The sequence below is a fragment of the Cygnus olor genome, chromosome 1 (genome assembly GCF_009769625.2).
Source record: "Cygnus olor isolate bCygOlo1 chromosome 1, bCygOlo1.pri.v2, whole genome shotgun sequence".
Taxonomy (NCBI): Eukaryota; Metazoa; Chordata; class Aves; order Anseriformes; family Anatidae; genus Cygnus; species Cygnus olor.
The window spans coordinates 132,288,635-132,316,439 of NC_049169.1; the positions used below are offsets into that span (position 1 = coordinate 132,288,635).

At 43.2% G+C, this 27,805-nt stretch overlaps 1 protein-coding gene and 1 long non-coding RNA gene across 6 annotated transcripts in view; one reads left to right on the forward strand and one right to left on the reverse strand.

Moving 5' to 3' along the window:
* The window catches only part of TBL1X (transducin beta like 1 X-linked), a 199,478-nt gene extending 186,365 nt beyond the window's left edge, over positions 1-13,113 (reverse strand). For 2 of the 4 annotated variants that reach the window (XM_040534030.1, XM_040534016.1), the window contains exon 1: positions 12,900-13,113. The gene's annotated coding sequence lies outside the window, so the exon portion shown is untranslated. Of the gene's footprint in view, positions 1-12,256; positions 12,295-12,899 lie in introns of those variants that run through there. The other 2 variants (XM_040534041.1, XM_040534024.1) reach the window with 2 other exon arrangements.
* Positions 13,114-19,595: 6,482 nt separating this feature from the next.
* On the forward strand, positions 19,596-27,460 carry LOC121058471. 2 transcript variants are annotated; one of them, XR_005814209.1, is made up of 4 exons: positions 19,596-19,688; positions 20,584-20,680; positions 21,111-21,219; positions 21,488-27,460. It is a non-coding gene; the product is annotated as an uncharacterized LOC121058471 (long non-coding RNA). The 2 variants fall into 2 exon arrangements; XR_005814210.1 differs by having other exon boundaries at positions 19,602-19,688; positions 21,158-21,219; positions 21,488-22,024.
* Positions 27,461-27,805: the final 345 nt, after the last annotated feature.

The window sequence follows — 27,805 nt, forward strand, 5'->3', positions numbered from 1 at the left end:
CCTATATTTAGACTTCTGAGCAATGGTAATTAATTATTACTTACTCAGGTGCTAAACAGCCACTAATTCTCCTGATTTCAATCGGAGCTGCGTGCCCTCAAAGTTTCCGAACACCAAGCCCCCTATTTAGGTATCTATATATAAAAGTGCCAGCCTGTTAAAGCACCTGCTCTGCTCCTAAAAGTGTACTGAAGAAAGGGATACTACCATGCACTTATCCAACTTGCCGGTGGTCCAGCTGAAGTTGTCTACAGTTTTTCAGAAAATGGTTTAGTATTTTGATACTTCGGTTTGATGATAATCAAAGCTAAGTAGAGTTTTAAGCAATTACTTGCCTTTGGAAAAAAAATGCAGCCTGAACTGTCTTTTGCACTGCATGTCCTAGGAAGGTCTTAAGACTGAAGGTAGCAGCTGTTATCTCAGTGGGACTGTCTTGGTTTTTTGTGACATAATTATACACTAGTATTTCTGGAGGGCAAAAACTCTTGTTTTGGAAGCAGAAATGATAACAAGTTGAGCCACGTCAACTGCTGGAGTGACAAAGTGGCATTACTGCCCCACTTGGGAAAGCCAGTGATGGCATACATAGCATACAGCTTTAAGAAACCCAAGAAAGCAAGCTTCAGGGAAGGAAATCACATGTATACAAACACTGATAATAAATAATAATAAACAGAAGGTCTGTTCATTACATTATGCAGAACCTGGAAGAAATCATTATTCATCTGCCTACCTGCTCAGTCTGGATTTTAGTGTAGACTGCAGGAAATACTTTCCCATGTTCAAAAAATATAGGCATGCAGGTGGGTGACCGCGTATCTGATTTCATCAGAACTCAGAAACGTAAGTGCTGGGAACCGGAGTAACCAAATGAATGACTACAAAGCAGACTAAACCCACCCCAAATTAGATGAAAAATGCACGTAACATGCACATGACATAGCAATCAGAAAAAGGGTCTCACTGTCAGCTCCTTGACCCAAATGTTAACGTGGTGAAAATAGAGAATCTAATTAGTAAAAACATTCTGATTATGTGGCTTTCTCTTTGGAACAAGCTAGCAAGAAGGAAGGAGTCAAATTTGACTTTGTCCTTTTACAGGCAATTCTTGAAGAAAGTGTAACAATTGTCATAATCCTCAGTATTTCCAGAAATGTCATTCTAATTACAGTGATGTTAATCTTTTATTCTTATGCACACGCTCAAAAATGTAAAATACAGTTTATTACATTTCAGCCTAAGAGATTAACACATTACTATTTATTTTTATTGGCAGTGCGCCCAAACACCCCAGATCTGCAAGGCTGATAGTGAAAAGGAAAATATTTCTGGCCTCAAAGAGAGCAGATCTATGGTTGCCTGGAATGTGTAAACAGCCAGAGCCTGCTTTACTTCCCACCCCCACCCTCACCTCCTCTACGTAACCTCCCAATGTCAACACGAGAGCTGCCATCAAGCCGAGGAGAGAACAGAAAGGTGGTAACATCAAATAACAAAATTCCTGACATTCTGAGATGCAAGGGTTTGGATTTTCTGCAGTGTGATGGTACCACACAAATGGCTCGAGACTAAAACAAAAACAATGCTGCATGATACAAAAAAAAGGAAAGAAAAGAAGAAAAATCAGTTGAGCAGCAGTTGTTGCTACATGACAGACCTGGTAAACACAAACTAAAGGAATCCAAATGCTCCTGTCACTGATCACTCTTTGTGCAACTCAAGATCAGCGAGATAGATCTGTGCTGTCAGAGAATACAGATCACAGCCCTACAAAATAGAAGGGTTATTTTCAAAAAAATCTACACGATGAAGCAAAACTGACGCCAAAAATTAATGTTGGTATAAATGACCATCTGCAAAAACAAAGATTATTACTTGTGTAACGATATATACACCCACAAAATAGTAAGTCATAAAAAAATAAGATATCATCACATCCTTAAGAAGTTTACAATATAATTAAATCAGTGGTTTTTAATCTCTTAAAATTTGTGAACCTATAAAGATACCTTGAATAGTCAATTTGAACGGAAGGACAATAGACTTCCTTTTTTCCCCACAGATCTCTTAAAAAAAAGTCTGTGTCCCCTGGCAGCTTGTAAGCTGTGGTTTGAAACTACAGATTTAGAGAACTGATAAATATTACTGCTGTTATTTACCTAGTAGCTTTAGTCTTCAAAAACAAACCAAGAATGCACAAAAATACAAAAAGGCAACTATAACATCTAAGCAAATGGCTGCATACGATGGGGAGCTCAGAAAACTAGAGAAAATGAAAAGGGAAAACTTAGGAAAAAAATAATATATACCTATTTATAGATAGCATGGTGTAGAGTATAACACTGAAATACAGTTTGACAATGGTGTTTACCAGTAATAGGTCAAACAGCTCTCTAACTTTGCCATTTTTATGAACGCATTTGGCTAACATTCAAAAGAACACATCCATAGACTAATGAGGGTAAAATGCTGGCTCAAAGGAGACAGAAGCAAACGGTCTGTCAGTATAATATTTGCAAACTGTTGAAATCAATAATAAATTCAACCTAACCAAATGCAATGCATACAAACAAATTAAAAGACTGTGGCAACTGGCAAATACATAAATGATGTTTCAGGCCACAGGGCATGCTTTCTCACATACGTTAGCACGTTAAATAGGCTGGCAAGACATTCTCTCTGCTTGAGACACCAGAGAAGTAACCATATGTATTTCCAAAGACAAAAAGAACGATTAAGACAATGCTTAAAGCGCAAGTTATATATTTATGTAAAAAAGAACTATTTATAGAATGCCCAAGTCATCAAAAATGTCTAAGTCAGAAAATTTACTTCTAAAACTAGAGAATATAATGCTCTTTCTACCCAGTTTTCCACTGTTGACATACATAGAGCAGCTACCCCAGAGCAAACCAGTAAGTAAAAAAGCCCACATACACCACATTGCCAACACACTGCCATACTCATTCTAGGCTTTTTTTTGCCTTCACTTAGGAGCAGCGAATCCTTCATGTTTATTTCTGTGGCCATCATCTGCCACGACAGACAAAGCATGGTGCTGTGTGCTGTCAGGTTTCTGCCTTCAAGCACAGCCCGGCTGGTACTGCCCAAGCCATGGGCAGGACTGGGAGCTCAGGAAGGCTTTGCTGTGGTGGCCTGGGTGAGTCGGCTGCAGTGCGTCTCATGCTGCAGTCTGCACAGAGCCATGAGAGCCAGGCTGCTGAGACTGGTAGCAGCACTGGTTACAGAAGGCACCGCTCCTGTTTCCAAGCAGATGCAAAAGATGCAGGGTGCCCTACTGCCAGAGGGAAAGCCTGGCTTGGGGTATGATCCAGGTAACACTTAGGCAAAGATGTGCATCAGGTGCTGGGCTGTGTGGTGAGCTTCTGTTTTAACAGGTCACGGCCGGCAGAAGAGCGTTGAGACTACACATGATACGGATGGACAACAACAAGAGCATCCTGTTCGCAAGGTGCTTGATGGGTGGCTGCCGCTAGTTTGAGACCTTTTGATGTGGGCTGGCCTGAAAAACTACGGGCACTTGTCTGAGAAAAGCCACAGGCTCTAATCACTGACCTAAGTTGGACATTTTCCAAAATACGTACTTGGAACCTCAAACTGCTAAGTTTCACACCTTCTACTGCAAAATACTACGCCTATGAAAATGCTGAGATGTGCAAAAGCTCTGTTGACTGTTTTAAAGAAACTGGGCTCCGAATCTGGACTTCATGTTTGTTAGCCACACAAACTTCAAAGAACACAGCGAGGACTCAGATAAGAATGGTATTCAAAATAGATAATAGAAGTTATAGTATATGAAAAAGACTAGTTACGTAGGCTACAAGAGCAGGAAGGGACACTGCATTGTCTATTTCATTACCAGAATGCTGACTTTCAGTACGAAAGCTAAAATCATGCACACCATTAGTTAGGCATGTTAAAAAAGACTGAAATACATTGACTTAATCAGTCAAGAATCTGTACTGTCATCACGTAAGGCTTGATCCTAGAAGTCTTCTGCACGTTGCCAAGGAAGTTTTTGCAGTTCTGGGCCGTATCTATAACTGGATTTGTTGCATGTTCGGAACACAAATGTATAATCAACGTGGTCCTTGCTGGCAATACCCATGCATTGTGGGGCTGACAGAAAGAAAAACTGTGAAACATTAAAAGCCTCCAGTGAAATGAAATCTCTTAAACACCACTGGAAACCCCAATAGTCTTTAGCAGAGGAGAAAAAAAGAAAAAAGAAAAAAGTTTTTAAAAGTTTAAAAGCTGTTACAAAAAGGTTGAAAAAATGCAACAGAGGTTTGTTCAGCAGCAATCTAATACCCTAAACTCAACTCTGCTAGCCAAGAACATAATTTACAGATTAACAAATTAAAGCAATCATTACTTCTAATCCTGAACTCAACTAAAGAAATAAAACTTTTCATAATTTCCTTTTGATACTTTGCTATCCTAATTTATTTATAATTTGATGGAAAGTAAGATTGTACTATAGTAAGCAGAACTTGACATTCACACTTCTTAATAAACTAGATGTAAAATAAATTGTCAATGTGTTTTTGTCTTTAAAATTTCTAAGAAAACATGAATAGAATCTTCATAGTAGTTCTGTAGGATGTCAGGCAGATAAATCATCGCATTCCACTGAAATTATCTAACTGCAGAAAGGAGTGCCCTATCAATTGTCTTGTAAAGATATTAAGTAACATTTTTCTTTTAATAGATACATATCCCAATTTACAAAAAAAATAAATCAAGGAATAATGTCGTACTTCCAAATAATCCAATGGTGAAACGAAGATAGTAGTAAGCAACTACAAAAGTATGTATTTTAAAATATGTGCAGTACAGAAGACATGCTACATTTTTAATACGAAAAATTAATTTATTTCATGCTATATGACGTTCAGCAGGTGTATATATACATGTATGTATACACCTGCTAAGCACAACACAGCTTATCTACAAAGCCACCATTCACTGAGTATGATCAAGCTGATGGTGTATAATGGCATTAAACACGTAGATATGAGAACACAGAACCCTTCCAGGTGTCAAGTTTTTTTTTTTTCAATCCAAAATATATGCTGCTGGTAATGTCATAGACACCATGAAGAATATACTGCTTACTCTAAGCAAAATTTAAATGAAAAAAATGTATATATACAGCAGTGATCACATATGCATATATACACATAAAGCGTTAAAAAACAAAAAAAAACGGACACAAAAAGCCAGTGCTGTAACCACAAAATAACATTGACATATTAGAAAATACCCACATAGTTTATATGCTACCATCATAACACTGAAGAAATGCACTGGAATAAGTGTTCTGAAGATGTGTCATCTTAGCCAAGAAAAAAAATACAGTTCAAAACATTCCTAAAAATTTTTTGTTGGCTGCTTGACAGTCAGCAAGTTAAAACCAGTGGAGCCTGGCTTTTGAGGTAACCTCCTCCCACTCTTCTTCCTCCTTCCTTGTAAACTGCCCGTCATGGCCTAAACTGCATTCTACTTTTTACCTAACCTCTACCCAGCACTACCAGACTACGTAGCAAATACATGAAGTGGTCCCCCAGACAAGCTGACTTGATTCATCAGCAGTGAAAGTAATCATCATATGAATGTTTCAGTCTACGCACTATACAGAGCTCAGATTCACTATTTTCTTCTTCTCCAGTATTGTATTTAGGGCCATCTTTTTCAGCTCGCCTTATGTTTTTTTTCTAAAAAAATAAAATCCTGTGAGAATGAAGCTGGATGAATTTTTATGATACACTGTCATGCTCTGCTTTCAAATTAATTGGCTCATTTAAATTAACTGGTTATTTAAGACGCTTATTGATACAAGCAGAAGCATCAGAGCCTAGGGTTTGCTTTTTTTTAATATAAAAACAGATTCCCACAAATTCTTAATGAGTTATACAATACCAGCAATCCAAAATAGGAAGTACTAATCAAAATGGAATTAAAGAGACCTTCAATACCTTTCACACAGAATGACAAAATCTGTGTCCTGTGAACACCATGCAACATTATTAAAAATTCACCTGCTCCTGTTCTTTTCTTTCATTTCTGAGAACTGGATGGATAGGAAAGAAGATATGCTCCTCATTAGAATAATTCCCATGCCTGCTTTTTATCTGTGCCTTCCAGGTTACGTTATTTTAAAAGTAAAAATAAATGAAGTAAACTATATTAACTACACAGAACTATAGAAGCTTTTTAGAACGATTGAAAAAGACAACAAAATTCAATCCAAAAAGTAAAAAAAAAGAAGTTAATCCAAAACAAAAGAAAGTTGTGCACATGTGATTGGCAATACCTTCTGAAAAAAAATCAAAGAGATTTGGTGTGCTTCAATCAAGTGTACAATCACATTGCTTTCCTAGAGGTCTAATTCCTATGTGCATGTAAAGGGGTACAAGAAGAGTTAAGTTTGTTTTGTAACTGTAAAAAGCACCAGATAGATATATCCTTGGAAACTAATCCCCACAATATGAATAGGCACCGCCTGTGCTAGGGTTCTCTGTCCTACCCTGTCAGCAAAGCTCAGCCCTATCTGTGAGGAATGCTAGGAAAGAGGGGAGTTTTGCCTCCATCTCTGTTGAGATCAGGGTTTGTATTTTACTTCTAAGAGCAACCAAAAACAAAATAGTGGATTAAAATAAATAAATAAAACAAGGAGGAAGAAATGATGAGATGATGACCGTGATGGCACCCCAGCCACGGCCTCCCCGCCTGCCCTGGCTCCGTGGGCGCAGGAGCACTGCGGCCATGCCCGAGCTGGCCGCCTTCCAGCGAGCACATCGAGCACAGCACACCGCCGCTGTGCCTCACATCCACCTCCTCCACAGGCCTGATGGCCAGCCTGGCCCCGTCTCACACTCATTTCACCGCCTCTGCACCGCCCCAGGTGCTGCTGCTGGGCCTTGAGGCCAGAACATATCCTGATTAAGGGCCTGAGAGCATAACCATCGCACCACAGCACGTTTCTTTAGCCTCAGGACAGTTCTTTTTTTTCCTCTAAAGCTGGGGTTTTTTGACTACCTTAAGGCTGTGTGTATGTAAGCACGTACACGCAGAGAGGACAATTAGTTCAGTTCATGTTAAACAATTAGTATTTGTGAAACCGGTTAACAATCCCAGCTGAGACTGTGTGCTAACACAAGCCTGAACCCTAATGGGTCTCTGGACACACTCGTGCCCTGCCAGCAGTGACTGGGCTGGAGACAACAAGCGACCTGTAGCTGCTAAACACCACCAAAACTATCAGATGGCCGTAACAATTCATAAGTGCAAGTTACCAACACGTACGGATTTGCAAAAGCTCCATTTTTTGACTTAACATCTACCAACCATGCATGCAGTGTGAAGGTCAGTTCTTTTGGAAGAACTTCTTCCCAGTGATTTTGCTATTGACTACTGGACCGTGGTCAAATCAGCACAGGCTCATCAGCGGACACTTTAAAGCATGAAACACACACTAGCAACTGTATCCACATAAATCAGAACGCAACAGCATCCTTTCACTAGCGCTCCTATAGCACGTGTTTTTTCTGCTCAAAAATATCAATCTTAAGTAGTTGGCTTCACTCTTGAACTGGGGAGCACACCCTGCAGCCTGTGCTCAGTGGTACAGGATTAATGAGGAGCCAACGGTGCTGCACAGCAAAGTGCCCCAGAAGCCAGAGTTGCACGCCCAGTGCAGTTTGCTGCCTTCAAAAAGGAGCACAACAAATGCATTATTCTGCAGAACGACAAAGGGAATCTATCCACCAAAAGAAAATCCTCTTTGTTTTCACAAAGACAACGTCAAAGGATATTTTCCAAGTATTTTAATGCCTAAGGGAAAAAAAAAGTTGCTTCTTTGCTGTATCAATAATTTATTGTAGGTATGGAAAAGTTGTGTTACAGTAGGAAAAAAAAAGTAAAATCGCATTTGATGTTACCACATCTTTCCACCTAAGAAAATTATGGTTTCATATGATAAGACATTCTGAACCCACTACATAACAGTAAGAAGTTGAATGGTAACCAAGAATTAGGGGATCAAATGAAATTTAGGTCAAGTAAATGCAGCCGTGTTTTGAATGGCAGCAGACTAACGCATAGACTAACTGCTATGTATCAGCAGAGAATATTGCTTTTTAAAAAGCCTCGTTTCACCCTCCAATGGCAGTCAATAAAACTCAGCACTTAATTAGACAAAGGTATTGTGATAAGCATATATACATAATTACTGTGCATTATTAGCGCTACTCGTTTGCTCAGAAGCAGCCACAAGTCTTACCACCTCAGGATCAAGAGGCGCAGTTTTGTCCACGTACTCAGCATGCTGCGTAACTTCTCGTAACAAGCGACTAAGACTCAACACCCAAGCCAAAGTGTATCTATGCAACGCACTTAAGAATTGAAATAATTGCTTCTTCACACTACGGTACTACCGGCGTGATTTTACATTGCGCGGCTACCGTAGGGTTTGAGGCATAAAATTCTACTCTAACTTTACACAAATTAATGAATCTCTGCACGCTCTCTAATTTAAATAGGACAAGCAGACACGTATTGATCACCTATACGGCAAACAGAGATGGTCAAGAAATGGGGTTAAACACTGTGATGCCCCTTTTACTGCATAAAGTCAACAAAATGATAAAAATGGAAGTCAAACCACCAGCTGTGCCTAAGCCCAAGCCTCTCTTCCTACCGCAGCCATAGCAGTAACCAAACATAAAAAAGGGTTTGGTGGCTGGGAGCTGGACCTGGCATTATCGAGGTCACACACGGGCTGCACACACAACCACATACTCTCTTCTCCTTAAACAAGAAGTGAAGAAATCCGTCACTTCCTGCTGGAGCACAATGCTTGAAGTCATCAATACCACTTCAACAAAACACAAACACGCACAAGAACAGGAATGCAAAATGCCCGTGCCCCTTAACAGTCAAAAAGTCGTATAACCACAGTTCAACATGCATTCAGTCAAGCTTGCAGAATATACTTTATGTATTTCTATGTAATTAACAAATATTAGTAGCCGTAATTTATTATTCTCTGTGTAGGATAAGATGCCTATACAAGAAGAAAACTGGTAAGAAAGGATGACCTTTTCTTATGAAATCGAACATCATTCTCTGATTCCACCTAGTTTTTACCCAGTCCTAACCGGGGGAGGCTTCTTGTGTTGTTTTTCAAACAAAATACAATCAGTCATTCTTAAATGAAATTCCACAGTATTGATGGCCAGACTGCCACAAAAATAAACAAATAAATGAATGAATAAAATATTCCCTGCCTAACAAAGAAAAGAAAAATAACCTAAAACCTGTTTCTCACCTTTGAACATTTGTTTCACTATTGTTAAAATGACAGGTTTCATGTTTAAGGAAGGCTGCTATTCCTATGTGTAGCTGAAATTCCAATGTTTTTGTTTAATTTCTACCAACTTGTCCAAGTAGGCCATTTGGTAGAAACCTATAAATGGCACCCAGGGGGTCTGGGTTCTTGCTGTAAAGAGGTCAGCTATTTCCTCCTAACTAAAAATAGGCAAGAGGAGGGAGGGAAAGAGGGAATGGAGTTTAATTTAGCAGCTGAAAAGGAGTTTACAAAATTACTTCCATCTTGCCTCATAATGAAGATTATGAAAAAGAATCTGCCCTCAAGAGTTACAAAACCTTGCTGGTTTTACAGGCAGGCTGGTGCACATAACCTGAACTAATACTACGAACCCAAAGAGTAGCGATGAAGGGACTGCAGGGTCAGGCCTGCGCGTTGCAAAGGTGAGAGGTGGCCGCAGCCCGGCTGCACGAAGCAGTCTGATTCTTCGCCTCCACGTGGCACCTCCTGGTGCGAACAACTCTCCTCTCTCCTTCCAGACGAGGTCCTAGGCTGTTGTCCAGCAGATATGACACCACGATCAGCTGCTGCTCCCCTGAGCCAGTTTTTTCCACCATTTACCTTCCCGGTTTTCTGTCTCTCTCACTTACTCCAGTTACAACCTTTCCAGAATAACAACTGTCATCTAGGATATTCCCAACACGGCCCTGACTTGAATGGGGGCCCCTTGGCACTACTAAAATATAAACAACATCAGTTCAGAACAAACTACAGCACGAATTCTAGCACTGAACTTTAAAAGCTGTCAACAGAAAACAGCAAGAACACACCGAAGCACGCCAGCTATAGCCCTGGGACAGGTTTCCCAGCCTGATCTCCGAGATGAACCCAACTCAGAATATCACCAAGTCCTGAGCGCATCTCACGAGGGGCTTGTAGCACCTACCAAGAAACAACAGCCCGTCCGCACTCGAGGATGTTCTCATCAATACCTTCCGTGCTCAAGGACGGACGCCTTTCATAACTGCTGCTACCGGAGGGGTCTCACTCAGTTGACGAGCTCTCCCGGCACATCACATTTGCCAAGTGGCCAACAGGTCCACTTCCAGGCCTGCTGCCATGGGAATGGGAAAGGCCTATCCACAAGGAAACGTGAGGGCCCAAACTGGGAAAACTGGCAGAGCAGAAGCCTTATGATTTTCAGTGCAGACACGATCCCATCTCTAGCAATAATTTAATTTACTTTTGCTCTTTGATACTCTTCCTGTTGAGCACGGAGAATACTCACCACCTGCTGAAAAGAACGAGGGGCGTAATTCACTGACCGTAACAGTGAGCAGTGCACGCAACTCACTGCCTGTGCTATGACAGGCATCGGACATCAAAGTTGCCTTACTTCATCAAGAGCGGGACGGCAAAGGATGTATTCAGGTACAACTTATTTGCGGGGGGAAGGAGGGAGCATCCTATGAGACTTGGATAGTTGTGTAGTTGCCAGTGTTCGCATGCACACAAAGTTCTTAACCCCCTTTCCTTCCAAAACAGATGCTGACGGGTGAAAAACCAACCTTGGTTGTTCCCTAGGTCACTGAAGACGTTAAACAGAGACAATAACAGCAGTTCTACTCAAATCCATACTGTTTTACTGTTGTTGCATGTAGCCCAAGAAAGGCTTAATGCACTTTTAAGGTGATAGCATCCTCCTCCTCCTCTAGCGCTCCTTTTTTCCCTCCCACCCCCTCCCCAAACCTTCTGTGGGAAAGCTTCCCTTTTTTACTACTGCTGTCGTTGAGGCGTTGCAATTATGATCTGTAATTGTTAAAAACATAAACAAACACCACCAAAACACACCAAGACAACCCCACTCTGTTGCCAACCGTATCAGCTATCGCAGAAGCAATGCGTTTACTTCAAACCCTGCCGGGTGTCTGTGTGTCAGATGGTACACTAACTGCGGGACAGCAAGAGGCCTGAGCCCAGCACGTGCAGTCACACAGTGAGCAAGGTGTATTACGTTGAATCCTGTACTTGCCACACAAGCAAGCTCTGTTAAAGGACCGCTAAGGAAGAAACATGCAGCACATCAGTCACCAGCAAAGACCTTGTATTTATTACCTACAGTCAGAGTCCCCTCCAGCACAATATATTTATTTTCATACCACCAGCCTACAACATCAGACCCCAAATTTTAACCTGGCGCTCCGTGTTATTTCAATTCTCCCTGGCGAGGTGCTCTTTCCACCAGGGCAGCCGAGCGCCCTGCAGCATTACCCGGGGACGTTTCCCTTCCCGTGCCACACGCAATTAGGTGCACCAGAGCGGCCGCTCGCCCTCCCCACACCCACACCCCTCACTCTCAGCCTCGCACATCCCAGCGCAGCCGGACCCTCGTGGCGCAGGGCGGGAGGCACGTTACGGCGACGACGCGAGGGCAGCCGGACGCCCACTTTGAGAAATTAATAAGCAAGCCTAACTTTTAGGGTGTGGCTTTTGTTGTTGTTGTTGTTGTGTGTTTGGTGGCGTTCTTTTTTTTCCCTCCTCTCCCAGCGCCGGGCAGGATGTCTATTCGGGAACACGCAATTAAACAGGTCAGGGGTCACCGCCCGTGCACCGCGCTCCCCTGACACTCACCCACGCGGCACCGAGGCACCAGGCCGGCCACGGGGCTATCCCGGCGGGGCACGGCGGAGAGGTGCCCCCCAGCTCCCCGCCGCGCTGCCGGCCGCCCCGAGCCCCCCCCCCCCCCCCCCCCCCGGCCGTGCACTTGGCACGCCGTGCAACAGGTCCGTGCCCCCGCTCCGCCCTGCCCCGCCGAGCGCTGCCCCCCGGTCCCCCCGCACCTCTCCCGGGGGGCTGTCGGCGGCAGGAGCCCCGGGCCGGGGGGGGGGCCGCTTGTTTACCTACTTGGAAGTAAACTTCGCGTCGCCGGAGCCGGGCTGCGCTGCCTGCCGCTGATCCGAGCCCTGGCGATGAATGGGCTCCCCTCCCCCACGCGGGCTCTGCTAACTCCACGCTCGGCGGCGAGCAGCCTCGCGTTTTTCCTCCCTTTCGGCGCTTCGCCTTTCTTCCCCCAGCCGGGCCGGGCCGTACCGGGGAGAGGGGGGTGAACGCACGGCCGGGGCCGGTGTCTGGGCGGCGGGGAGCCGCTGGGGGAGCTCCCCTGCGCCTGGGTGGGGGGGGTGGGGGGTGGGGGGGAGCAGGCTGAGCCGCACCGCAGCCCCTGCCTGGCAGGAGGCACTCCCCACGCTCGCACGTTTTGCCGCAATAAAAATAAAGAAATAAAATGAATTAGGAGCACGCCGCGCGGCCGGGTCCCGAAACTTGGCTGGGGCTGCGGGGGGCGCGGAGCCGCCGCACGGCCGAGGGGCGCGGCGGGCCCCGGGGAGGAGAGGAGGAGGAGGAGGAGGAGGAGGTGGTGGTGGAGGAGGAGGAGGAGGAGGAGGAGGAGGGCATTTGTCACCTCCTCGGCGTGCCAAAATGTATATAAATAATAAAGGGAGGGGGTGGGGGCGCGGCGCGCGGGGCCCGACCCGCCTCGCGGACTCACCTGGCGCTGCGGGCAGGGCTGCCGGGGGCAGCGTGCCGGGGGCGGGCGGCGGCTGCCCTCACTTGCCGCGCATGGTGCAACTCCCGGGTCCCGGCCGGCCTGCCGGGAGGCTGCTGCCCCCCCTCCGCCTCCTCCTCCTCCTCCTCCTCCTCCTCCTCCCCCCCCCCCCGGCGCACACGGCCGGCACACGAGGAAGTCCCGGCGGGCGGGCAGGGGAGCGAGGAAAGTTTGGGGGCGGAATGGCGGCCGGCGGGGCGGCGGCGGAGCCCAGTGGGGGCAGCGGGCACCGGGCAGACCCCGCCGGCGGCGGCAGCAGCAGCAGCCGCCCCCCACACACCGTGTCCGTGCGTCCCCGCCGGCAGCCCGCGGGGATACCCCGCCCGGCAGGGGGGGCGCTCAGGGGACCGCTGCCGCCCCCCGACCAGAAATAAATAAATTAATTAAATTGAATTAAATTAAATTAAGTTAAACGGGCTGCCCCCTCCCCCACCCGGCTCCCCTCCCCCTCTCACACACACACGCACACACACACCGGCCGCCCGTTAACCGCCAACCGCCCGCCGGCGGCCGTTAGCGGCGGGGCCGGCCCGGCCTCCGCGTCCACACACGTACGCACACACACGCACCTATATATATATGTATACATAATGTATATATTTATTTATTTATGTATGTATGTATGTATTGATGTGCACGCAGCGGGCCTCGGGCACGGCCTGCCCGCTGCCCCCTCCCTCCCCTCCCCTCCCCCCCCCCGCCCCGCCGGCTCCTTTCCGCCGGGCGGGTCACGTGGGCTCCCTTCGGCCTGCCCGGCCACCCCGCGCCGAGACCCAACAACACGCTGACGTCACCGCCGCGCCGCTACCGCCCGGCGCCGAGTAGCTGCGCAGCCCAAAAAGTCCCTCGGGGCGGCGGGGGGTGCCCATGGGCCCGGCCCGTGCTCGGGGCCCTGCTGCCCCTGGGGTGTGCCCTGCTGCCAGCGGGCTCGGCACGCCCAGCGTATGCTCAGCCCAAAGCCCGTTTATGTGCCACCCCTGGGAAACCTGGCGTCCCCGAAGGCAGCGGGGTGCAAAGAGCTGCGCGCCCCGGGCTGTGCGCCCCAGGGGACGTATAGAAAGCCCTGAGGTGCCCACGAAAGCCCCCCCGGGTTTATATGGGTTTTACCGCCCAGCGATGTAAACAAACAAAACACAGTGCGTCCTGACCAAGCGCTAGCAAAACAGCAGACTTTAATCTTCTAAAACGCAAACTCTTTTCTCACGTGGTCCCGTTATCCCCACAGAAGGACGTTATCTCCACTCCAGCCCCCACGGGTGACACGAGAGCCAAACGTGCCGCCGAGTGCTCCCCAGCCAACACACCGGCGGGCCCAGGCCTTGGTGGCCCAGCAGGGACACGGGTGTCACCCCACTCCTACACTCGGTGTGTCCATGGTAGCCCATGGTGAAACCCTCACGCGCCCCATTTCACCGTGTCCTTGCCACTTGGCCTCACCAGGCCACCCGGGCACCACAGCGATACCAGGCTGGTCTGGATTGCCTTTACATTGCTGTGCCCGAGCGAGAGCAGTGCCAGGAATGGTCGCAGTGGCCCTGGGAAGCCTGGCAGGTTACAGCTAGCCCCTCGTGAGAAGAGGTTAAACCCTGACATAAGGCTTGCCTAGAGCTTAAAATGGAGTCTGTGAAGGAACCCATGTTTTTCAAGCTGTGCTTGGCAAAGAGGAGCAGCACAGAGCCGGTGAGAAGGACCTGCTCTTTGCTATTAAAATGAAAAAAAAAAAAAAAAAAAAGAAACACACACAACACAACCCTGTAAAGGGACGGTATAGTAAAAGATAAAAGAGATAAAACTGCCACGGCTGCTCCGATCACTTTGGCTTTTGTGCGAGGGAAGATCCCGAAACGGCCAGCTGTAAAAGAAGTCCCCAGGTTTTTCAGAGTCTTGTTTTTTTTCTGTTTCATAACTTGTGACACGGGCACAGTGACGGGCAGCAGTGCTGCGCTCCCGCAACCCAGAGTGAAGGAAGCCAGAGCTGTGGTTTCTTACCCTCATTAAAATGGAAACCTAAACCTGAAACAATCAAAGTCAAGGGCTAGCCGTGCTGGCCTACTGTGGAGATAATGGGATCATACGACAAAATATTTTGCGTTTTAAAAGATTAAAGTCTTTGTTGTTTTTCTAGTGCTTCGTCAGGGCGTACTGTGTTTTCAACTGTTTCTCTGTTTCTCCCCACACCGTGGTTTTCCGTTCTCTGACTATACAAATGAAAGTAAGTTCTCTTGAATGAACAAACCATTTAAAAATAAATGAGTGGTTCTACTTCTATGTAGGCATTGGTAAAAAATTCTGCTCACAAAAATGCCAGAAATACAGATTAATTATTTGCTTCTGTTATGAACTATAAAAAAAAATGTGAATTCATGACGTTTTTAAGAGAATTGGTATAAAAACTGTTGATATGACAGTGAAAACTGAACTGGAGCTTTAACTTGAATAGATGCTTTGACTGTTTGGATACAGCTGCAATATGTAACTCTTATGTTGTAATATACAGATATTCTGTAAACTGAAAGGTGGCACATCAGGCACTAGTCTTGTAACGCTTATGCTGAACTTTCTTGTTATGAGTTGTCCCGTCAGACAGCTTGTGTTGGGAAACCAAAGACTCTTAGCACATTATTATTATTATTATTATTATTATTATTATTATTATTATTATTATTATTATTATTAATGATCAATAGTAATTAATTATTGAATAATAATAATAATAATAATAATAATAATAATAATAATAATAATAATTTAGCACATCAGCAGTGACAAGCTTTGATTCCTATCTTGTGAGCACCTTTGCAGTATTTGATATTTTTCAGATAAACGCTCTCATAGAGTCAGTCACGTGAGCAACCGCTCCACAGCATCAAAGGGTTTCTCATTTAGCTGTTTGTTAACACCAAGAGTTTCAATTTTAAAAGGAAACTCTGATTGACTAAGATATTTTCAGGAATTGAGACCATCGTTGGTATTTTTTTCCTCACATATTACTTAATTGTTATCTTTGGACCAGACTGAAAGCTTTTGCTTAATTGACGAGCACTTACGCAAGCAGGCCTCTTGAGTAGAACAACATTATTTGTGAGACCAAATGCTCACAGACATGAGCAAAAGTGTTCTATAATCCTTGCATTTCTCCAGTCCGAAGAGGAAAAGAAACCAAAAAGCAAAGTGGGAGACCTAGTCTGAAAGTTTTGGGAAGTCGAAAATGTCAAAACATTTTTTTGATTCTGCAGGGAAAGGATGGTCCCATCCTTTCTTCCTACCCTTTTTCTGTCCGTAGTTTGCTTCACGTGGCTTGTAACACCTGCACTTTCTTCTGATACTTTTTCATCCACCTTTTTGAGATGTGGAGACCTAAATTCTTTGGACAGGAATTAGATCTAACCTGATAGGAATCGAATCATTTCTGACAGCAATTCTGATGCTATTACTCTGCTGCAGAAGTCTCAAACTGGGATGCACTATTCATAGTTCCTTGCCCGTGCCATTATATGATCAGTGCGCACCTTCTGATGCTCAGGGGTGCTGCATGTTGTTTAAGTGCTAAGCCAAGTGTATTTTTGCTTCCATATAGAAGATGATAAGAACATATTCAATGACTCTTCCAAGGCACAATTGCTAAATAGGTTAGGGAAACGTTCTCCCTTACTGTATGGGGCATATTGTTTAGTATGTGGGACATGTATAATTGTTATTACTTAAGGAGAAATAAATCAGAAACTTTGATGCATGTACTCTACGCTCCTCTGATCTATTTAGTGGGCTGACACGATGGGCTGAGCTAGCTATATGGGTCCCTTAGGATCCTCAGATGGAACAGATATTTTTTATGTTGCTCTAATTTACTCTCAGAGACATCTTGGCCTCCTGCCAGTCTGGGGCAGACAGAACAGAGAGGTGATCGTCTCTTCCCTTGCCCTCCCTCATCCATGCAGTGTTGCATGTCCCCAGCTGCGCTGAATTAATGTGTGGGAGGTGGGACAGCTTATGATTTCAAGCCTTTTTTCTTCCCATGAAAGGTTTTGAGAAGAGAAAGCAGTTCTAAGCAGGAGCTGGCTGCAGAGAGTGAAAAACTGCAAGAATTATCAGGATCAGGTCTCCCGCAGGGAAGCCAGCCTTACGCAGAGGTGGCGTTAGGGCTGTGAGAGATGCTAGCCACGCACCATCCCCCTGAGCTGCTTGGGTACTCTGTGGGCTTGTTCGTTCCTCCAGGTGCACCTCCCGGCCCCACAGACTGCCTGAGTGAGCATCGTCAGCCAGAGCACCTTGGACATGCTCCTGGGATGCATCGGCTGGTCTCATTTCACCCAGAGGAAAACAAGTTCTCCTGCTCAGAAGCTGCTCTGCCGCGTGTGCCCAAGTAAAGCAAGCAGTGGGAGTCAGGAGATTCATCTCAAAAGTGCGCTCCTGATTCAAACTAAAACTCTTGTAGATGAAGTCAGCGACAGTTCCCTGTTTCTGTTAACATTAGATGTTATAATATTTTACACTTTTAAAGGTTCCTCTTAATCCAGTGGGATTACTCAGGATATGAAGCATGATTCACTGTTGTGAAATGTAAGACGTATGGATTGCTTCCCTTGCCAAATGCAAAATTTGGGGTTCAAGAACTCTAAAATTTTATTTTTATTTTTATTTCTATACAGTCTCTATAGCTACTTAAGCGTGCAAGGTGTGCTGCATCATTTCTAGATGCAAACTGCTGCTTGTAGGGACAACGAATAGAGAGGTGGAGGATTCTGAAGAAACTCATGTAAGTGATGCTCATGCTGGCAGAAAACTAACCGAATGGGAGCACCTCGTGTGGTGCCATGGCCAAAAGAGCTGCTGTGCTTGGTTATTGGGTACCCAATAACAAGGGAAATGCAAGGAGGGAGAGCAGGGTTACGCTGTCTCTGGGTTTGGCACTGGTGTGACTGCTACTAAAGTCATCCCATTCAATTATCTGCACTTCAAGAAAGGTGATGATAATTGGAGAGACTACAGAGAAGAGCACTGATAATGACTAAAGGACCGGAAAATACTTTACTTCTTAAAGATAGCAATCTGTTTAACTTATCAATGAAGTAACTTTGCCATCTCGAAGAACCAGTGTGTGGAAAAATAGCTGAGAGGACTCTTCAGTCTATCCCACCGGTGTAGGGAGAATCCAGAGCTGGAAGTTAAAGACAAAGCAGCAAGCGACGTTTTTGAAGGTAGAGAAAGTTAACCAATGAAACAACTGGCATGGATCCTCTTTACTGGGCATGGATCCTCTTTACTTTTTATCTTAACTCAAGCCTAGCTGCTGAGTTTCAAAAGGCACTGAGAAAACCTATGGCCCATATTATGCTCAGAGTCAACAATGGCAGTGGCATTTTCTACCCTTAAAATCTTCAAATACAGACTTCCGAGAAGTGGAATTTCTGGTTGGCTGACTCTTTAACCTTAAGTGTATTTAACACAAATTTCCATTAAAGCTCCATATCCGACAACAGAGAAAATTATTCTGCCTTCTGAATTTGCACACGCAGTATTTCTACAGGTCCTTGAAAAGTGGCTGTCTTTATATTTTTAATACAAATAGCTTTATATAAAGCAAACTTTTTTTTTTTTTTCCTGAAGCATTTTTTTCCCAAAAAAGTCTTCTCAAGGACTTTTGAACCAAGAAAGGACATCTAAAGAAAAATATATCAAAAACCTTCTCTCTAGCAGTAAACCACACTACTACAAGACTAATGAGTCAGACCTGCTTTTCAGTCTTAATTTTCATATGATTGTAGCTGACTTCATACAGTTACAGCCTCTGTTCGCAGGGCCCAGTGCTCTATACAGACATGAATAAAAATGCATGAGAGGGAGAAAGAAACTCAGTTCACTTTTATGATTAAATTTAAAATACAGTCTAGTAAATGTTTTAAAGACAGCATTACTGTCTTTGAAATGCAGTATTAGTGACTATTTAAAAATTCAAAGCATGCTTCCTAATTCCACATTCTGTCCAGCTGTATTTAAAAACTGGGTATTTAAATGAAGATGTTCAGGTACCAAATCTATTTCTAGTCTCTGTTTGTCTCTGAGTTCCCCAGTGCTGACTTATTCTCACTGATTTCAGCATCTCTTTTAATGTTGGTGTTAGAAACAACAGTTAGGAAAGACAGCAGAATGAGGTAGTTCCTGTATGCCCCTTAGACAACCTCCTTGAATATCTGCCTGATGTGGCTAAGTTTAACTACACATCTTGAGACTTCCAAAACCAAACGTGACAGCTTTGGCTTCGAACTGTAGCTTCCTCTGCATTATGTCATGCTAAATTTGTGACTGGCAATATTTTCACAAGCTGCAGTTGCTTATGATTCCTCTATTGGCTTGGGTAGGGTACTTTTTTTTTTTTTTTCTTTTCTTGATACAGAGGGGAGATATTAAGAAGACAAAACAGACTACGTTGTTTTGTATCTTCTGTACCAAGTTCTCGTATTAGTTTATTTTCAAGACTTTGAACTTTTCGATTAAATCGAATGTAATGAAGAATACAAGTATGTGAGTCCACCTGAAATATTTTGAATCATTTATATAGAATTCTTCTTTATAAAATGATTTGTATACTTACCCTTAGAACAGAATTAGCTCTTCAGCCCTATTTTTTTTTTCTTTTAGAGCATGGTAACCATCTAATTCTAACTAATATAAATTATATCTCTGACTCTGTCAACCATGAAAGACTGAGGAAACATAACTGAGATATGCAAGGTAAGCCCAGAATTTTCATAAAAATACCAAAAGTGGAACTGAAAGTACGCTTGGGTATATAGTGTTTAAACTTGCTTTTTTTTTTTTTTTAAGAAAAACTTTGAATTGAAAATAGCCGTTGTATATATTATCAGAAATAAAATGCTTTTGAAAGAAAGGTTAGATGGAAAATCAAAATCTAATGAATATTTTTTCTCCTTGTTTTACTGTAACACTAATCTCGGTGTTTTTCATTCTTGCATGTTAACAAATTTAGGTTTAGAACTCCATAATAAGAATAGAGACAGCGTCTTTACATACTTACTGGGGTATATCTGTACGTTCAGTCACTTGTTTACCCATTAGAACTTGAAGGGGCCAGGTGCTAAAATCACGCTAGGTAAGAATACTTACAAAAATATTCAATACAAAGACTGTTTGTAACAAAGGGATACTATGAGGTTAAAAACACACCAAATAAAATGGCATCTAATTTCAGCACTAAGTGTTCACAGAATCAGCTTCAAGATGAAGGTAGGAGTATATTATCATTCAAGCTGATTGCTCTGTAACTCTCAAGACAGAGAAGAGATTGTGTTTTTTTTGTTTTTTTTTGGTTTTTTTTTTTTTTGTTTTTTTTTTTAAGGTCTCAGTTCTGCAAGACTCAGTTTTACAAATCCCTGTCCCTCAAGTTGAACTCGGACTTAGCTGGGAGTAAGAGCAGCTGCAAGATTTTCAGATATCCTGCAATTTCAGTAACAGTCTACATTTGCACTCATCACTGTTTATATTTACTGTTGTATCAGTAATGAGTAGCCCAGCTAGAAAGATTTATCTGCAAGCTACAGCCATGCAAACGTGCAACTGTGGTCACTAAACAGACTATAATTACTTTTTATTTCTTCCCTTTGCCCAGTGCCTTGAGAATCTAAACAGCTTGCCTTCCATAAGGATGAGTGGCAATGGAAGCTTCCTGATTGCTTGCAACCACACAGATTGTCTGAATCTTTCTGGTAGGGTGTATGCTAACTTTGCTTGCTATCTTATTTTACTAAGTCTAAAAATTGCTGTAAAACAGCAAAGTAATTATCAGATTTACCAACGAAAATAGAGCCATGAAATTACTTATTTTTTTCCATATTATTTGAGGGTTCACAACCAGAAATGAATATTTATGTGTACGTATTATCAACAAACGTAGTACGCATCCGGGCTTCATTTGAAAGCACACACCTTGGACCTAATGCATTAGCCTTTACCCTCACAAAGAGTCCAGCTGAAATCAGAGGGACCGATGTGCCGACAGCCCTTAAATGCATCCTCATAGTTCAAAAAGAAAGGCTTTGCTGTTCCATTGCATTGCAAGACTCCTGTTGTTGAGTTATATACTCAGGCCCTTATTTACATCCACCTGTTTACAGCCATGCACTCTTTACTTTTCAGTAGTAATCAAGGCTCAAAGCTTGGAATTAATCTGTGTTCAATCCCAGATCTACCTGTACCCAGGAACAGATGAACAAACATTTCTGGAAGCTTTTCCCTCATTTTGAAGGTAGCAAATAAATTTTATGCTATAGACTTTCTTTCTTTCTTTCTTTCTTTCTTTCTTTCTTTCTTTTTCTTTCTTTCTTTCTCAGAAGATGGTGTAGTGACGGAATTGCAGAAAAGTAATTTCCCCTTTTTATTTCTAAAACAAAGTTCACAGTCATCAGCTGACTTTATTTAAAGGACCAAAAAAAAAAAAAGAGCTTGAAATATAGCTAGACACTCCAGCCTGTATTTTTGTAGAGCTGATCGTACCATTTTTTTGCCGAACACAGAGAAGAGCAGGTGTGGAGGTGTGCGCATAAACATTTGCCTCGGAGAAAGAAGTGTTTCCACCAGGATGCTCTCAAGGAGGATTAAATAGTGGAATGAACCCTCCAGCTTGGTGGATGTGCTGGAGTGAATCAGAAAGGGCAAGTTTCCTGAAGGCATGGGTCACCAGCGTGGAAAGCTGTGCCACTGCATGCGTGCCCCTCTCTGTCGGTCGGCACGAGGTCCCTGCAGGTGACTGCTCTCTGTGCACCTGGGAACAGCAGCTGCAAACCCGTGCGGGTGCCTGCCATCACACAACATCCCTCCCATGTGAAGTAATGCCCTCCTCATCCCGCAAAGGTAAGCTGAGGCAAAGATGAACGACGGGCTTGCGTGTATGAGAACGATTACAGATTTAGTTTCATTTTTAGATGGCATTTTATGTGAAACCTCCGCTGTGTAGAGGTAGTTGCAAATAACCTGTGTTTGGGTAAGGAACAAAAATTATTATATATATTAAAATTCACATTCCTAATGAATGTAATTAAACCGAAGTGTTTTTTTTTGTTTGTTTGTTTTTGTTTGTTTGTTTGTTTGTTTTTCCTAACGTGTCTCAATCTGACGTGACTGCTCAGAGGCAGCAAAGAGAACAGATACCCAAATGACATTCCAGAACCTCTTTTCCAGCTACAGGAGTACACCCCCTCCATTTTCCTCTGCATCAGAAATGCCCCAAAATGAAGGGAGACGTCCAGACGTCACACAGTACAGCAGAGCTCCATTAAAGCCAATGCACTTCTTCCTATTTACAGTAGCCAAAGGGTTCATCCCTAATTTCTTTCTGCAGAATAATGTGCAAAGCAGATTTCAGATGTTTATTACAAAGCCACGGGTAGGTTGCAGGTTAATGTACTGCCTAGAGATGCTCCCAAAGCGTGAAAGAATGACCAGGAGAGAAAAGGTCATCTCGCAGGTATTGCCTAATTTGCTATTTCCTCTCTAAATTGACTTCTGCACTTTTTTTTGCAGCGAACATAGGTACCTCATGGCACGATTGTATTATTCCTAAAATGGGTTGCTAATGCTTGAGAAATACTGTTAACAAAAAGAGTAGTCAGGTAAAATGCTTGTAATTATCACTAAAATTAGTACCCTTTAAAGAGTGTGTTTACATGACCCATCAACAGATCGGTTAAGTACTTTCAGTACATTTTATTTGTATCTGGCAGAACAATTTCCTTGCTCAAGTACACCAATGAGTGGGAGAGACTACAGTTATAACAAAGTAAATTAGAAAGAAAGTGTTTGGGGAGTTTGGATTTTTTTTCCCCCTGTACTTTGTGTAAGGTTTGAAAAGGAAAGCAAGTTTCAATCCCAAATTCCAAAAGGCCTCACTTGCTCTACACTAAGTGCCCTTGTCTGCTAAACCACGAGCCTCTACAGGTCTGAAAGAGCGGGAGCTTAAACCAGACAAGCAGTGTAAAGTCCAGTGCGTTCCACATTTTCACTACAGACTTTCCTGCAGTTTCTGAAGGTTTTGGAGTAAAGTGCTGGCTTTATTACAATTCACAGTAAAATGACCATAGGCTTCATAACAGCGCACATTTAATCTCAAAATTTATTTTTTAAAAATAAAAAAATAGCACATAGGGAATATATGAGATTTAATTCTACCAAAAAAGCAATTAAATGAAGAAAATAGTTTAATAAATGAATTTACCAAAGTAAAACTAGACATGCATGAGCGTACATGAAAAGAGTTGTGTTTTTTTTTTTTTTTTCCTTTTTTTCCCTAAAATGTCTGCACACAAAGTTACCATTAAAGTAAAATGTGACATGGGCAAATCTTGTCAATGAGGTGTTTGAAAGTATTTCCATTTGTATTTACATTTTTGTTTACATTTACGATTTAGGGTTTAGTTTTTTTCCCGTCAGCTCGGTCAAGCCAAAAACTCTCATTTCCTCTGTAAGAAGGACGTATAGTTGCTGAATAATTTATCCTGTAGTCATAAGATGATTCACTGGAGCTGGTGCTTCGCACCCCCCGAATCTGAATGCTTTCTGTATTAATAATGCATTCACCCTCCCCATCCCCAGCACAGGCCGGAGCAAAGCCCTGCCCCGGGGCTGGAGTGAGCCCCAGCAGCAGCAGCCAGAGGGGTACGAGGGTTTTGGGCAGGGGCTGGGGCAGATGACCCCCTGACCCCCTTTCATCCCAACTTTTGGGCGACCCTGTCGCTCTGCATTCACACGCCAGCTCTGCCGGAGCAAGGGAGGTGGGGCAAGAGCAGTGCCTCTGCCAAAACCAGGATATCCTCAGAGGCCTCATTTCTGAGATTCTTACGTGATGGCAAAGTATTTGTTTTACCTCGCCCTAAGAGTCTGCTAAAAGGCAAAACCATCCTAGGGAAAGGCGGGAGTTCAACGCTTCCAACAACAATAAGAAAAGGAGAATGTTTGTTTAGAAATTTGAGCATGATTTTAATGGCCTAGTATTAATCAGGCAGGTTTGAAAATGCTGGTCGAATTATAAATAGAGCTGAGAAGCAGCGCGTACAAAAATACAGTTGTATTTGTATTATAAATTTTATATAAATAGAAAAAAAAGAAAGACCCTGAAATGTCTCAGGCTTGAATTCCAGCCGCTCTGTTAACGTGAAGCCTGTTCTTTCGCCTGTTATTTTTCATTCCTGCGTCTGTGAAACTTGGGCTGGGAATGGCCACCTCTCTCACGCTGCTGACTCCTCGCTGCCCAGCCTTTGCCGGCCCGTAGCTGCTCGTGTGCTCTGTGCAAGAGAGATCGGGACCAGGCTCAGCAGTCCTAACTGCAGCCTGCCCCTTCCCATGCTAAAGTCTAGCGCAGGATCATGAACAGGTGGGTTCCTGCTGAGGTGTTTGGGTTCGGCATGGCTGCAGCTGCCTGTCCAAATATAGTGTCTGGTTAAACTTTCGAGGCGTCCCTTCCTAGCCTGTGCTTGCAGGTGTGCAGCAGCTCAGATCCGCCGCTAGTCCGGCACGGTGTGAGCTCTGTTGTTTACTTGTCACTTCCTAGCCATCTTCCAGCTTGTCTTTTTCCTCTTTCCCACCCCCTTGCTGCTAATATTCTATTTTCTGCTCCTGTGTTCTTCCTACGGTGCCTTGACGTTTGCATACTTATTCCCTAAACAGCATGTCCCCATTAAAAATAAAGGACCGCATCGCATTGATCGTGATGCTGAAATCGCTTAGAGCTGGATTGTTCTGCAGCTGCTAGAGGCAGCAGCACTGCCACAGATGGGATGCCTGGTGCTGGGCTCTCAGGGACGTGGCTGGTGCTGGTCTTCTCCTCGCTTCTGGGTGAAGTGCCTGGCCACCAGCAGACATCGTTGCTCTGACTTTGATAAAGGCCCGTCTGGATCTGCATAAGCTTTGGCAAAAAAAATGTAGTTCAGCTCACAGAAATTGTTTCTTACTTCTGGGAAGTTTCTTACTCCAACAGGTAGTGAAGCAAATATTGTCCTGGATTGGAAATTAAATTTTCAGCCTTCTGTAAGAATATTCCAACTGGCGTGTTCTGACTAGGGAAAGAGGAAAACCTTCTATACAGTGGGTCATAATAACATATAGCATCTTTCCCCTGTGCTTTGCCTCCTTCCAGCCATTTCAAAGAACAAGGCTGTAGATTCAATCGCAATCGCTCCTTGCCCTCCCTATCACTATCCTAACCCTTTCCTGACTTACTTTTCTCACGGCGGGGGCATCAGCTCCAGCTTTCCTACACACACAAACAGATGGATTCAAGATGTGGGCTGGCCTTGCAGAAGGAGATTTTGCATTTTTTACTTTCCCTGAACCTGAATAAGCAATTGTCACAATCCAAGCTATTGTGCTAAATTAAAAAAAAAAAATGAGGGTTATAAAATGGGAGAATGTGTACGGGTGGCAAAACTGGGTGCTATGTAAATGTTGTGCAGAGCAAGAATATGCTTATTAAATAGGCAACAGAGAATTAGAGGAAACTATTTCAGTTTACATTCAAGTATATTATGGGACTGTTTATAGGGCCCAAAAGAACTTCCCAAGCATTAACACATGTAGCCTGAGAAGCAGAGGTGGTAGAATCTATATAAAGGTGAATAGACATGTAAAACCAGAATAACTTGTTAGCATTTATGTTGTTGCTGCCTTGAGGCCATGGCAGCTATTTCACCCACCTTTCAGAAACTCATTCAGCATTTTTTTCTATGGGGAGGATTAAAAGACAGCATTTTTTTTAAGGTCAGGGAAAAATGTCACTGATAAATCAAGCTAATCTTATCCTATTCTTTCAGAATAACGAAGGACACATGTGAGAACCCTATAGAAAATGGTACTGTTACTAATAATGGATTATGAAAGAAGGAGGGGAAGGTTAAGTTTATGTTCTTTTGCCTTCTCATTAATTATAAAGATCAGATGATGTATATATCTCTGAAAAGTAAGAGAGAGAAGTTTCCCGTTTGTGTTGTGGTAGAAATTTATCTCATATCACCCTTTTCTGGGTAATTCCTCACAGTCTCCAGGCTTCTAGACAAAGGAGATCAGGCGAGAATAATGACATCAGAAAAACCTATGCAAATAAATCCTGAGTAATGAGAGGAAGGTGAGTTTTATTCACACTGTTTGGTTTTGATTTTAGCTCAAGTACTGAAAAACACTCAGGAGAAAATTTCTCTCTCTCTCTTTCTTCAGGGCAGAAAAGTTCAAAGCGAGCATGTGAGGTCTCCAATGACTCCTCAAGCAAAGTTATGAGAGAATTAGCCTTCCCGGTAGCTTAAAGGTTAAAAAAACAAGAAGAAAATCCCTTCCTCTGACACATTTTATCATGCATTTAACCTTCTTTATAAATTACTGAGAAATGTGCCAATTAATAGTTTATCTTTTAAAACATTCTAATCTACATTTCTGAACAAATAGAGAAACGGATGGGCATTCAGCCATCTTTTTATTACTTTTTTTCCCACATTAGGGAGTGATATACATTTCCATGAGCCATAACAAATGGTCCCATTTGCTATGGGATTTGCTCTCAGCTGGGACAGAGACTGGCGTTTCTTCACGACCAAAAAGATGTGTTTTTAAAGCAGGGGAAAAAATATGAATTACTATCCAGCTCTAAAGTCCCTGTAGTGTCAAATACAGTTTTTACTACACTGTACCTCAGTGAGGCCAGCAATGAACTTTACAATGAGGGGTAGCCTTGCTTAAGCACTTTAGGTAAAGCCAAGAGAGATTTCTTTCCTGGAGGGTTTTAATGAAAGAAAAAACAACAAGCAAACAAACAAACCGAACAAACAAAAAAACCCCTCCCCCACATATCTCTGTTGACTCATCCTGTACACTGCTGCATCTTGGCTCTCATGATGTCCCCATTGAATGAATTCTGTCATTTTAAAGTGAGGCCAGCTTTTCAACAAGTGTACATTGCTATGAATCCCCTGCAGTCCGTGGAGTTATGGCACTTAGAGTAGTTGAAACTTTGACCTTTTAAACTTTTGCTTTTTTTTCTGTCTATATCATTGCTTTCCCCTTTTTAACTGTCTATGGAAACACAATAAAATTATTTTTATAGCATTTAATTAATGTTTAAAGTGACATCCCACCGAAAAAGCCTGCACATTCAGGATTTATTCACCATTTAGGGTTTATTTTATCATTATGCCTTAATGGCTACTAGAACTTAGTCTATACCTTGAAAGGACACACCTATGAAATTAAAATGGCAAACCCTGTAGCTGGAGGTGTTCCTTGTGCCATAGAAAGGGTTCTGTTTTAATACATTTAAATAAGCTCTCCAAACCAAGATGTGTAGGTAAAAGGCATGCATTTTGCTAGAATGACTGCATCTGTGTCTGAGTTTTGCTAGCTGTATCAGTTGAAGGTAAACTAGCAAAATGTTTTAACGTAAATCAGCCTCTTGCTTCAATCTTAAAACAAAACCTCCATATGACTTTTAAACTTGAATAAAATGGAAGAGGGAAAAAAAAAAAAGATAGTGGTGATATTTGAGTTTGGTTGTCCTCATGTAAGCCAGGCAAAAGAAATTACATCTACTGTGTGTGGAGCTGTGATTCAGATCGTTCACCTTTAAGTTGAAGAGCCTCTAACAGGAAATTCTGTTCTCTTTTTAAGTGGATGTGGGTGGGAGAATGACATTAACACCTTGCACTGGAGAAACTATTCTCTCAGTCCCTTTTCACAGCTGACTAAACATAAACAGCACTGGTTTAACAAAGAGCCACAGATGGCAGAACTGATTATAGCCTGCACCAAATAAGGAGCTTGATTCAACAAGGTAAAGGAAGGTCAGATTAATCATGGAT